This window comes from Python bivittatus, unplaced genomic scaffold (genome assembly GCF_059951505.1).
Source record: "Python bivittatus isolate LINGU-HERP-01145 unplaced genomic scaffold, Pbiv_v1 ctg000700_np1212, whole genome shotgun sequence".
Classification (NCBI taxonomy): Eukaryota; Metazoa; Chordata; class Lepidosauria; order Squamata; family Pythonidae; genus Python; species Python bivittatus.
Genome location: NW_028277098.1, coordinates 19,780,615 through 19,795,193, shown reverse-complemented (window position 1 = coordinate 19,795,193; position 14,579 = coordinate 19,780,615). Strand labels below are relative to the sequence as shown.

The 14,579-nt window shown below is 37.9% G+C and overlaps 1 long non-coding RNA gene across 1 annotated transcript; it reads right to left on the bottom strand.

The window, feature by feature from the left end:
* Positions 1–840: 840 nt before the first annotated feature.
* Positions 841–11,588, bottom strand: LOC112540258 (uncharacterized). The gene is made up of 3 exons (XR_003084325.2): positions 10,708–11,588; positions 2,833–2,984; positions 841–1,162 (listed from the first exon to the last, which is right to left on the bottom strand). It is a non-coding gene; the product is annotated as an uncharacterized LOC112540258 (long non-coding RNA).
* Positions 11,589–14,579: the final 2,991 nt, after the last annotated feature.

The window sequence follows — 14,579 nt, the reverse complement described above, 5'->3', positions numbered from 1 at the left end:
TTCTTCCCTGGTCCAGTTTTTATTTGTCTTGTTCCCATAATTTAACTTTCTGGATAGGCTAATAAGGAGCCTAATAATGTGGGAAATATTTGTGGACCAAAAACTTGCGATTAATTTTCAACCCCTTCTGGAAAGCTCTCAGTGTCTCAACAGCTTTTTCAAAACTGACACTTGTCTAAAATATTCATTAGTAACAGGGTCAGCTGGGATACATTTAAAGCACACAACATTTTCATGCCATCCCACAAAATAAATATGTGTATTTCACAATTCTTGACCAGGAAAAAAAAGCAATGAATTCAGCCCAGAGAAACATCACTGAGGCCTGACTGAGATGTTTACAAGGCTGGTGGTACAATCAACACAGAAAAGGAGAAGGACATATGTGCTTTTGTCCTTTAAATTCAACCAAAATTGTACAGGGCAGGCACCATTTAGAGTCCTATATGAAATGGGGCATGTTTTTTCCTCTCCAAAAGAAGAGAGCAAAAAATCGCCTAACTCAAATATTTATTCTTACAGTTGCCACATAGAGTGCCTACCTCACCAATGAATGCAGGTAAAAATTGAGAGAGGGAGAGAGGTGGTCTTGCTCTTCCAAGCTTCAAACTATATTACAGAGCATGTGGTTTGCCATGGCTAGTAGAACTGATGAAATCCTTGAACAATAGAACATCAATATTGGAAGGAGCCGGCCTAGCTAATGATAATACATTATTATTGTTGTTGTTGATACTGTTATTTCATTATTCAAAATTGAGGGAGAAAGGCATGTAGTTGGTCATCATAAATAAACCCTTCTCATTATTGAATGGTTGGCAGAACATTGCATTTATTCTCATGCATGTTTTACATCCATGATTTGCCATACTTATCACAGTCAGCAACCAATCTTCGACTCCATATTCGTCTAAAACCTTCTATAATTCAAGCTACTCATGATATCATATACTTTCTTTAAATCAACAAACATACCCTAAATGTTTTTTATCATCCTCATACGTTTCCCAGTGATCTGCTGAAGAAAAAGTCAGATCTGTGTACCTTTTGCCAGGCATAAAATCTCATGGCATTTCCCAAATTTTGCTCATTGTCAGCTTCTGTACTCTTTCAATCAGAACCGTGCCATTTCTCATACTCAATTGTGGGCCGTTCTGTTACTCTGCGGAGACAAGGTTTGTAATTATGAGAATTGTTCCTGAGTCCATGAAAAATTGACAGATGGGGGTCAGGTTTTGCTCTCCACACCAAATCGGCCCTATTTTTTCTAACAACAGTACATATGCTCTTTATTCAGACTGTGTAACAGTTTAGCCAGGACAAATATGGCTTTGGGCAGATTATCCTAACTGAAAGAAGCTCCTTGGGATAATCCTGGGCTGGCAAGCTGATTCTGGCCGGCTGCTGTTGTGGTATAGCAGTCCCAGTGCCATTGCAGAAGCCAAGAGAACAGGAGAAACATTTCTCCAGGATAATACTGACCTCCTCATCCTGCCCATATCCCATTATTGGGAATGTTGTTGCTCACTCTGATGCTGGTGCCAGAGCAGAGAAACATAAATTGAAGACGCAATGAAATACGGGATGGTTGGCTAGCAGGATGTCTTATAGAAGCTGGCCATGAGGTGTCAGAAAGCACAGCGTATTCCAGGATTTGCATGGTGACTGGTTGTCGAAAAGTGAAATCAAGAATATCTCTTCTCAAACCATTTATTGCTAGGGCTTTTCTGCTACAGAACAGAATTTTTATTTTCAATGTTGCACTATATCTAATCCAGGCAGAATCATTGTGAATCTATATTCAGCTCCTCATACTCTGAAAGGGTGGGAGGACCAGACTTTGACAGACATCCAGAAAAGCAAATAGGAATGTCTTTTGTGGAAAATGTACCTGTGACTTCCACGAGTGAAAATCATGATGTAAAAGGACACATGGGGGCTGTCTAAAATCGTTTGTTTGCTTTTTTTTCTAGTGGCAAACAGAGCAGTGAATACTTTCTCACTTGTTTTTACTGGAATGCATTTTGTCATTTGTGGGAAGGGCAGTTCAGGAAACTGGCAGATAGTTAATTGTCATTATTTGGATGTATGTCTTAATTTGGACATAGGGAAAGATTATTCCTACAGTGACAGCCATGGTTTTAGCCAGAATTACTAATGTCTTGTTTCAGTTGAACCTTTAGGGTTTGAGAGACAGATCAATGCATGTTTGATATCTGTGCAGAGGAGCAAAAAAATAAAATAAAGGTTTGCACCAGCAATCTCTCATTCATTATTTGGGTGTAGGTTTGGGTTTAAGTTCAGAAAGATTGGAGCCATGGTACCAAACATGGATTTCATCCCAATTAAAATGTTTTGTTTGAGTTGATAACTTTAGGTCTTGAGCAGCAGAAAAAAAGAATATTGTAGGGGAGGGGGGGAAAAAAGGAATTTTTGTGCTATGTTATCTAAGCAGATTAATCAAGCTGTGTTCCTAGTCTTAATCATGGAATGTTGGAAGGTATGGTAAACTTTTTTTTTCCTTTTTCTGGTTTATGTTTATCTCCAAAGTGCTGTATCAACTGAAATTATTTCTCAGTGAAGGGCCCTACAAGTACGTGGATCAACTGTACTCCTTAAATAAACAGTGTGCTTCTGCAACTATCACCTGAGGGCACATGGCATATTTTCCAACTTATATTCCAGGATCTGTTTTCAGTTTTCTCCAAGACATGGGATGATGATGATTTGCAACTTTAGGGAGGACTTCTGAATTAACTCTGATTTTTTATGAAAATTCATTGTTACATTCTACTTTATTCTCTTTATGAGTAACAGTAACAGATTACTTACTCAAATAAGACATGTGTTTAATATTTTAAGTTCATAGATACTCAATATTCCTGTTCCTTTGGGCAGCTTCAGTCAGAATATTATTCCTGTTCCTTTTTCATTAAAAAAATCTTCCAAGGAAGACCATCTTACTGTTCTGCCACTTTTCTCACCTAAAAAACATAAACGAAATCCTGTTGATTAGCATGAATTTGGTGGGATTGACTCTCATAATTATGCTAAACGCTGCTGTCTTGTTATATTTTTCAGCTCCATTCATTAATTGTACTCCTGAGGCAAGAAGCCTTGAACAAATTGAATTGTGTTTCTGCCCTTATTTTATTTCTTTAATTTTCAAGCTGAGAGAGTGATGTAGAAGAACTATCATGACTAGTGACCATAACAAAGCAAACCTTTCTGGTTACATTCAAGTATCAAACTAATACAAATGCAAGTCCTATGCATGATTATATCTTGATTTCATGTTGTAGGGGAGGGAACTTGTGATTCAGTAAATGTTAGCATTTAGTTTGGTTGTGTTCTTATAGCTAAGCATGGTACAAGACCTATTTTCCCCCACAAGCGCCCTTTGAGGTAGATTGGGCTGAGGGAGAGAGAGAGACACTGGCTTGAAGTAACTCAGTGAGCTTTCATGGCAGAGGATGGACTAGAATCTGGGGCTCCCTTTCCTCATTCAACATTTTAACCACTACACTACACTGCTTCTCATGTTACTGAAATGAAGAGCATGGCCAATATTATGGGATGTGGAAAACTGTAGGAGGTCCAAAGGTTGCTGCCTATGACAGGTGGAGTACTTTTATAAAAAATAGGTTGCCACAGAACAGTAGTGGAGAAATATCATTCATACTGAAATCTCAGAAGCCAAAGAAAGTTCAGCACGATTTCCAGGATCTGAAAAAATTCCAGAGACTTATGTAGGTCCTTACCCTTCTGGCAAAACTAGAATTAAACTATTTAAAGTTGTAAAAATAGCAGCATATTTTGTTTGTTGTTTAATATACATAATTGATGTTTTGTGATTCCACAAAGCTCCATTACCCTCCCTCAAAGCAGTTACAGACTGCAATAAGAATAAGGGGAAGAACTCCAAAATAAAAGCAATTAGTTTATAGCAATCAGCCACAATAAATTAAGTCTCTCTGATTGATGACATGCATATCAGCTGGCAGACATTGGACCAACTCAGGGAGGCAGAGTGTGGAACAGAAACTCTCCAGAAGGTTTTAATAAGTGGATGATAGAGGTGCTGATTGAATAACAAAGAAGCCATATGTTCTGAAAAACAGACTCTTAGACCACTCTGGCTCCACCTTGTAAGAGCAGCTGTACCTTCCAAACATTATGGAAAGGCAGCTCATAGTAGAGACCATTGTAGTAGTCCAACCTGGGCATTAACCAGAGCATGCATGTTATCGAATTTGCAACATACGAAAATTATTTTTGTACTTGCTTGATCTGCCAATCTACCCAGGTTCCAGGATTTAATTACTCTTAAAAGTAATTAACATCAGTACAGACCCCCTTATGGTCTTAGAATTAAATGAAATGGTAGATTTATAGTATTTCAGAAAAAAAGATCATTGCAGGCTTTTCTTTTAATATTAGTGCTGTATTAGAAGAGGTCAAATTATAAGATTTGACCAAGATGTCTTGCTTTCCCAAGCGGCAGGCAGAGCAAAGTTTTATTAACAACTAGTACCTTGTTCTTTTTAAAGAATTTTTGAGTATAGAGATTCTATTGAGCCTGTTCCTCCTCTCCTTTCATGCTGGATCATATCGACTCTGACATGTAAATCATAAACCTCAAGGCTTTCCTTCAGAAGGTTGTGTAGGGATAACTAACATTCCAGATCAATTGACTTTCATTAGAGGGGTGTGTGTGGCTTTTATTTCAGTCCTAAATAGAAATGCTGCCTTTTTATTTTATTTTTTTTCATTTGGGCCTCAGACTAGAGCAACTAAAAATGGCCAAACCACATGACTTCCAAACCACATGTTTCTAAAGTATTTCAGCTACAGTTTCAAGACTCTCCAAGAAAGTGAATATACAGAAGACAATTGCAATATGCCAGCCTGATGTAATGAATAAATGTTGGCACTTGCTCAAATCATGGAACTTATTTGTTAACTTCAGCCAGTCATTGACTTACCATCTAGAAGGCTGAAGAGATATAATGATGGGAACTTAATCTCACACATGCCCATTTAAGCTCTATGGGGAGAGAGTCAAATAAAAATATTTAGAACGATGGATGGATGGATGGACAGACAGATACTATCTGGACATTTTTGCTACTAACATTTACAGCCCCAAAATGGAAAGTATAGAGCTTTTTTTCGTTAGTTAAGAACTCCAGAATGGTCTGTTGACCCAAATTTTATTTCTTAGGTCACAAAACCTAAAGGAGATTGAAGAGAATCAGGACAAGACAACTCTATGTTAGCAGCTCCTTCTATTGTTCCAATCAAAGCTTAGTTTTACTAAGGATCACTAGTAAGAAAAGGGGAATAAAAGTGATAGCCATCCAGACTGTAGGACCCAGAAAAAGCGCTGATATAGAAGTGAACAAAATGATTAGTGTGGCTTTCTTGTTTAAGGCTGGAGAAGGCAGGGATTGCTTTGGAGGTGATCCACATATAATACTTTGAAGTAGGATTAAAAAAGAAAAGATACCTGAATCTATTCCACCAGGACAAGACTGTAGGCATTAGGAAGGCTAGGGGACATATTTTGGCACAAAAATGGGTTCTTCCTGAATCAGAATGGAAAAGGAATACTAATGTATAACATCAGAAGGATGGCAGAACAGCTTTCAAAATAGAGGGAAGAGTTTCCAGTTGGTGATCATTTATCTCTATAGTCAAAAAAATAGGGGGTTATCTCCCAAATAGGGGCAATAGGTAAATATGCACCATGAGCTGTTGTTTAGTGGGGTAAATGTAAAGCCCACTAATACTTGGAATGGATACCACATACTGGGGTTTCTTTGCAAATGCTAGAAACCTCTGAGCTAAAATGAGAAAATTAGGGGGCTTAACTTTAAAGGAAACCTGGAAGAAAGAAGAAAACTAGGAATGTGTGATCATTTCTAGATCCAAAATAGCTATGAATAACCAGGAATAATGGACTGATTTATCTCTGTAAAAGTTGAAAGTGTGGACTTTCTATAGCCTTCTTGTTAACTAATAGCTAGAAGAAATGTTTCACTAGGTAGTTCTGTATGACCAGCATTTCTAGACCATAGTTCTTCCTTTTCTGATTATTTTCTGGAATATAATACTATGGGCTCAAGCACTGACAATAATTTGTGTTTTTATCAAACCTATTTTAGTGCTCAGTTACAATAAAGTTCATAATTCATGTGAATATTTTCTTGATTGATCAATCATTTTATCTCCTTTTGAGAACAATTTTGAATTAGGCACTGGATTATTCATACACAGAAAAAACTGAAATTTGTTCCAAAATAGTCATTAACTCTTGACCTAACACAATACTGTTCTTTTTTATTTGTGGAGTTTGTACAGCCCAGGGCTATAAGAAGCTATTTTAAGCTTGAACAATTTTCAATTCATAATTAGCTAAAATTATTCCCATTTCCTGAATATATTTTCAGTGCCTAGATGGATTTTTTTTTTTAACTTGTCTTGAGAAAGAGAACTGTAGACGAAATAGTGCTGCAGTGCCTAAGACTGTGGTATACATTCTTATGGAAAAGACAATCAACTATAGTAATCAGCACAAATAGTGCATTAATAGCTCAACCTCTTCGAGATAAAACCAGGAAAATGGGAGACGTATTTTTAAGCATATTTTTTTTCAGATGGAATGGGATGGCAGTGTAGACGTCAAGTTGTTGCCAAGAACAGCAATCCCATTTCTTGCTCCTCTACTGTAATTAAGCACACTCAAGATATGATTATTCTATTGTGTGGCAACTCCCTCTGTTCCCTTCTTTTATTAATAAGTTAATAAAATGAAAGGCAGGAAATCTTGCAGCAGGTGACATCATATCATGTATTGAGAATCGCTAGGTCACTATTTTATTTTATTTTGTTTTGTTTTGTTTTGTTTTGTTTTATTATTTTATTTTTCTGTTGGTTAACAATCAATAAAATGCAAAATACAAAGAGATAAAGATTCAAAGATATAAATTGCAATAAGTGAAGATGCTAATTAACAATTAAATCCTGCTGAAAAAAGTTTGCCTTGGCTGTTCTTCTAAGAAAAGACAGAGGAGGTGCCAAATACTATTCTTGAGGGAACGGAAACCACAGCCTGGGAGTGACACAGGAGAAGGCCCACCCCTGTGCCAGGTAACTGAACCTCTGACACTGGCAGCATTTTCAGAGGGCCTTCCTTGCAAATCTTAATAGATGTACAGGTTATAACAGAAAAGGCAGTCCTGAAACAGTCATATCCTGAACCACTTGGGTTTTGAATGGGCAACATCAACACTTGAAACCGGGTCTGGTAAGCAATTTCCAACTAGTGTAGATCTTTTAATGAAGGCATCGTAGGATACCTGTTTCTCATATTGGTTAGCAGCTGAGATGCCAAATTTTGGATCAACTGCAACTTCTGGACATCTCTCAGGGGTAGTTTGAATAATCAATACATGGTGTAACTATGTGATAACTGTTGTCAACTCTGGAATATCTGTAGTGGGACATTATCCATAACAGTACAAATTTGTCCTTTGCTACAATTGCTACCTATGAACTCAATGACAGCTGAGGCTCAAGGAGTACCCCAAGAGACCTGCTTTTTCAGAAAGGATGCAAAGGGGCTGAACTTCAGCCTACAAGAGGATTTTCTTTTTGATCAGTATCATCTCTGGCTTGAATGCCAGCTCCATCACCAACTCATTACTCAATTTAAGCAACAATCAGGAGCACTGATTGTCTGGAAAGCCTTGGGAATAATGTTTTGCAGTAGTTCTGGGCCTTCCTTCAGCTGCCAAATTACACACAGAAGATAAATATTGTCAGAAAATAATAGTAGTAATCAGTAAATAAGTAAGTAAATAGTTTATTGAATAAGATTATTTCAAGTAATAGTAATCACAATAATATAAAATGCAAATAGTTAATTTTAAAAGTTGCATTTCTATCCGTTCTTCCCTAACATTTTTATATGCAATTGCATTTTTCGTGCCTAAATCAGACTGAGTAGCTATGGTAGAAGGTTTAAAAAATATTTCAAATAAAACAGGATACTTTCCGTGTTTTCTACCTGGAATCCTGCCTTGCAGCTCTGGAGTGCACAAAAGTTCCATTGAAATGAATAAGCCTATTCATGCCCTATGTGGCCTGTCAAAAAGGACTCTCAGTCCCTTTTGCATGCCTCTTACAACAAGCGTCAGTTTAATGGAGTGAGAGAGCTGGTTTTGCTTTATTATATATTTATTTGCACAGTCATTCATTCCATTGTTAGGAAGCTTTCATCTCTTGTTAATCGTTCCCTTTCTGAGCTTTTTTGTGCTGTTTCCTCATTGATTATTACTATAGCATATTTTCCATGGTGAATTAAACAAAGAAAATTCTTTCCTCTTGTAATGAAAAGAGACAGTTTCCTTGCTCATATTATTGCTCAAAGTGCATTGTAGGTCTTGCATGCACTCTATTTCCACTATTAACATCCAAAATGCAATAGATCCTAAAGCATGGGATGGAAATAACTAGATGATCAGTCTCCTCTGGAAGGCTGAACTGCAAATGAATGATCCACAGAAAATGATGCAAGGGAAGGAATTAACTGGAATATATGCATGCATACAATCCCCAGGGACAGGCATAGATGTAGATTGGAGAAGGTTGGTTTCTCTAGCTAAAAAAATCTCAACAAGCATGAATGGATCATCCAATGAGATGACTATTATCTTATGAAACCACTACTAGGTAGGGTAGATCACTTTAGAATAGAAGGATTACAGTGCAATCCCAATCACTCTCATGCACAGGAGAAATGAGGGTAACGTTCTGCACTGAGATACAGTGTATAGATATATTTCCACTGGATATTTGTATACTTGTACATGACGTCTCCAGATGTGATAGGCTGTAAGTACCTCTAGAATGGAATCTAGGACTCCCTAAGAATTTTATTTTCTATAATATGGGCTGTGCATGGATTCAGGAAACATTTCCTTTACCTATGCTACACAATATTTGTGAAGTAGCTGAAGTAATTTGGGTCTTTTCTTAGCAATTCTCCATCCATGGAACTCTCTTTCCAGACAGAAGAGAGAGCTAAGTCGTTGAAAACTATTATACTCATTGACTGCAGTCTTTAGTTTTTAAAAAATCTGTTAAAGAACTTCATTTTGCTCCCATAAAATCATAAAGTAACTGTGACTTGTAAAGATTCTTATAGTTTATTAATAGTGTGTTCCTTCAGTTCACGTTTCTAATAAGCTTCTGTACATTCAAGGTCAAATATCAACAACCGATTTGATATTTTGTACCAAATAAGCAGAAAGTGGGCATTATTAGCTCCTTACTTACCAGGAAACAAATTCATCTGAGCAATTTGAAATGAAGTACATCATCTGTGAACTCACATCCCCTTAGTCTCAGTCTGATTCTGGAGGCACTGCAGCTTTCGCCATCGTCATCATCATCATCTTCATCATGGAGATTAAGTATCTTCCTAACAGCAGGAGTTATTCAACAATAGAACCAATTGCTAAGAGGGACACTAGTTCGATAGCCTTCTATCAGGGATTCTTAAATTTAGATTCCTGGAGGAGACTGGACTTCGAGGCTTAAATGCCCCCTTTCAACTCTTATGATACTATGAGAGCCTATTTATGAAATTCCCTTATCATTCTTAATTGCCCCAAGAGAATGACCAGCAGATAATCTGTGATGCAAATGCAATAACTTGGCTTTAAGCTGGCTTGCTTACTAAAATCTTAAAACATGTATTCCAAGATTAAGAGCTTGATTCAAAAACTGATTTTAGGTCAAACTTCGTCTTTTCAAGCACACTAAAATATGTTGATGTAAGTGAACTAGGATGTAAGGCCAACATTGGTTTGCAAAAGCAGCAGGCAGGTACTAGGTAGGAGATCAATAGGCAATTTTCAAATGCATCATCTTCATCCAAAGCAAAGGAACCCCACATACTTTTTCAGCATTAATTGTCCATGGGCAGATGAGGAAGATGCAGCAGAGATCTGCCATTGGTGCAGGAAAGGAAGAACAATATGGTACGTAAAATGCCGATAGGAGTCAAAATGCTATGTGATGTAGCTATTCTAAAAACACAGTCCTTCTTCATAAAATATTTCCCAAATATCTCCCAAAGAACTAAAAGGCAAACAATTCAGCCCTTTCCTTTTTACATCTTGCTTGGAATCTGGTAAATAGTGCCATTTTTTCCTGTCTAGTTTCAATATCTGAATGACAATATTTAACATGCTGAGTGTGTCCATATTCTGTGGTGTATTTGCTTTTTTCTACCCCAAAGAGCCGCTTGATATATTGCATTCCAGTCTACAGAAGTAATATTTTCCTTTCCATCCCCCCCAATAAATAAATGGGAGAGAGAAGTAAGTTACCAAAATGGGAACATATTTGCAAATCAGAGTTCACATTAGAACAGAGTCCTCCTAGCTGCAAAGAAACAGTGTGCTGATTTTCAAAAGTTTGTTTCCATTCAAGAATTCCAACCTTTCATTGGGCAAAACCTCCTGGGAATAGCTTTTCCCGGTCTGCATTCCAGTAGCTTTTTTATTTCCTGCAGCTATGTCAAAAGCGGTAATAGCATATTGCAGGAATGGAACAGGTTATTTGTGTGTGACTATTTTTTGTTGTTGTTGAAGAGACACATACTGTACATACACCCACGCACTTATACATACATACCGTGTCTTTATATGGTTATTTGTCTACCATCATACGCTTTGCTTCTTTGCAGAAATGATTGCAAGCACTCAAAAAGATGTCATCTGCTAATTTCTCTCTGGCATGTTCATCCCACAGAGGCAAGGTGAACTCAGCAATGAGAACGTTACAGATTCTTTTCAAAAAATGTATCTTCGATCATGCCTAAATCAAAGGAACTCAAGTGCAAATATTTACAGAACTCTTAGTTTGGTTGCAGCCTCTTTTGGATTAGTGTCAGCTCAGGCATTTTGCATTATACTGTGCCTATTTTCCCACCTCTGAAGAAAAAATCTCAATTTTTCTTTCACCTGTTTTGCTACCAGACCTTGAGCTTGATTAGCCAGCATTTCCTAAGGAATGGCCTGGGTGGAGGAAAGCATTATTTAGACAAGAGGCAGCAAATTGCTCTTGTCAAAACACAGACACTGGAATTGCAGTGAACCAAAGAAGGAGGCATTCTTTAAAATATATATTTTAAAGTAAATGCAATGTTTGGATGGACTTTTATTTGTGTGAAAAGTAAAAAGGGAAATATAAATATACAAGGTGACCAAAGACTGAACTTCAGTGACTGAACTTTTTAAACATATTCAACATCTCTTAAGAGATTTGGGGTTATGCTACCACAAGCAACATAATGTGTTCTTTGTTGAATGATTCCTGAATGAAAATCTACTTACTCTACTGAGAAAATTATAATACACTATCAAATGGGAACACCAGATGTTATGATAAAAAGGAAGTCATTAGATGAACACTGAATGCTGAGGATATGGCAACTAATTTAGCATTAGAGAGGCAATAGGGGCTAAAACGTGGTGGGAAACCTGTTTATTTAGAGCTGCCACAGCTAATCTTGTGCTGGGGGAGTGGGCGAAACCTGCTAGTTTGAGATGTTTGGGGACTATGAACTGCATTATCACTGTTTAGCCATTAGCTGTAATGGCTGAATCCATTGGGAACTGGAAGCCAAGAACATCTGAAGAGACACATGTTCCTCACCCTTGACCTGGGCAAAATGCTAGCTATAAGCCTTAGATTTCCATTTGAAAGATGCAGGTAATAAGACGAACGGTTTCTAGAAAAGATATGATTGGTACATATTCCAAGAGAAGTACAGTATTAAAATGGAGATGGATTGCACTAAAGAGCCAGGAGAGTTATTTTGTAATACTGTAGAGATGTGAAGTGTACTTTCAAATGTTTCTTCTTTAAAGTTATAACTATGCTCTGAACAATCAATTGTTCAGAAGCAATGTATAGCCCCATATAAACCAATTTTAGACTAGTGACAAAATGACTTCTTTTTGTAAGAGAAATCTGGTACAAAGAACTGCAATATACTCACGTTTCCCAGGGTTGTGCCAAATAGTGTCTCAGCCTGTAAAGCATAATTCAACTTTAATTGAATTTTTTAATCTGAAAAATATTGAGTGGTGTTGCTGTTTTTTCCTGATCACTGTAACTCCTATTCCTGAGAGCTTCCCATACTGCAGAGTTGTCCTTTTCAGTTATATGGTCTTATTATTTAAATGATATTGTACATTTCCAAATTGCTGTGAACAAAACTAGGATCGGGGTAAAGGGATATTAACGGACCATTTTTTTTTTTTTTATCCTCACTCAATCGTTACCGATTCTGTGGTGACTGCCTGGACGAGTCCCTGCAGTTTTCAAGGCAAGGTTTCAAGGCAAGGTGTTTCGGAAGTGGTTTACCATGGCCTCCTTCCTAGAGCAGAGCCCAGCTGACGAGCGCAGGAGGCGGAGTTTCCGTTGCTTCACGCCTTTTTCAGACATATGCGACTTCCACGTTACCGGCAACTTGGTCCCATCTCCCATGCAAGCGCCGCCAGCATTTTTCCTCCCACCAGGGTGAGAGTCCCCATTTATCTACTCACATACGTTTTTGAGCTGCTGGGTTGGCAGGAGCTGGGGAGGAAGCAGGAGCTCACTCTGCTGCACGGAGCTGGGCTCAAACCGCTGAAGTGTCGACCATTTCTGGCCGGCTACTTTCAGCATCATTAAGCCGCTGCGCCACCACGTCCCCTTAACAGACCACAATGACCTATTAATACTCTTGAACGGTCAGTGACTCAATTATGCCTGCATAATTAGGGCCATTATGATTTCCCTATCATATAGGACTGTAAAATCTGTAAAATCTAAAGTTAGGAATAGATCTGAATGCAAAAGGCAAAATATGATTTGGAGTGAGTATGGGCACGCATGGAGCACTTGCTGACAATGGCATACGCTAGGATGCCATAATGGCAACATATGTGGTGACGGTGTATAAATGCTGCCCCTATGTACTTGCATCCGGCTGTGTGACACAAATGTGTGATGCTGTTGTCATGCCTTTTTCACTGTTTGGTTGCATGTGCTCCTTCCCAGTGAATGCCCATGCCTGTTGGGAATACCTTTCTTGAGATCATGGATCCGCCATAGTGGGCAGCCTGCAAGACCCGGAAAAAATACAACCGGTGGAATATATATGCGCACTCACTTGCAATTTCAGTTTGCCTTTTGAATCCAGTTCTCCACATCCACATTGTAAGATTGAACAACTACAGAAAGTCCGCTTATATGGTACTGTAAGGAATACATTCACAGAGATGCATGAAAAGAACTGCAGCGGGAGATGGAGTCCCAGACTGAGACAGATGGAAGACAAGACCAGAGAGAGACAATGACTTGAGGTGGGCCTTAGAAATGTCTTAGGGTGCAGGCCAGTGTCTCTTTCTATGGAGATGTGATGTAATAGGTTCTGTATAAACTAGAAATGGTGATGCTGTTTCCCTCTAACTATGCCTTATCTCCATATTTACAGCTGAAAAATCAAGAAAGAATAAGTGGCAATTCATAGTTACCTAGTATGGTCCAGTTTTCATTTCAAAAAATAAAAATACTTTCCTGAACTGAACCATGAAATGTCAGTTGTAGCATATTTTTTCCTATAAACAAAAAAATAATGATTGCATATTGTGTTTTGTTTTTGTAATTAAATTAAATAAAACTAACAGCACAAAAATGCTCACCGACTGCAGTGATCTTTCTTCCCAAGGGACACCAAATGCAGGTTAATGTGTCCCCGGAATGCGTCCCTGCATGGAATAGTGAAGAGCATGGCGACATCCATATAAAGATGCCTAAAGGTTGTGCTTTAATAGGAAGGCAACAAGACCAGCATTTGATTCATTGGTAAGTAAACTGCAAAGCCAAGAGAAAGCTGGGCTTTGTAAATTTGTCATCAATTTCTTTTTTAATTATATTTATGTCAATTCTAAAATTCTCTGCGCCCACAGTAAGAATGACCTTCATAAGCGATGGAAGAGATAAAATAGACATAGAGATAGAGTAGGCAAAAGCCAAATAAACAAGTAAATAAAAGTCATTTTGGAAAGAAACAAGATTTGTACCTAACCTCACTGTGCAGATACCTGTAAAATACATTGTCCTGGAATGACAACAGAGGTGATCTATAACTTAAATAAGCACTGACTCACTGAAATGGGCCTCATTACACCAATTCAGAGACAGAAATTCTGTTATTCAGTAAGTGTGATCCGTGCTGTTACTGTCCGCCAGACATTGATTTTTCCATTGCCAGCTTGATTTATGCATACAAACAGTGTTTTGCTTCCATGGAGAAACTGTGGCAGCACATAAAGGAATTAATATAGGACAGTGTCCTACTGGAATGAGACACACAAATCACAAATGAATGTATTTCTTCTTGCACTGATTCCTAAGATATGCCACTTTCAGAGCAATTATATTTAACAGATTAGCATGCATTTCATGGCCACAGAAAACAAACATTTGATTCAGACGTGTAAGTTGCTCACTTG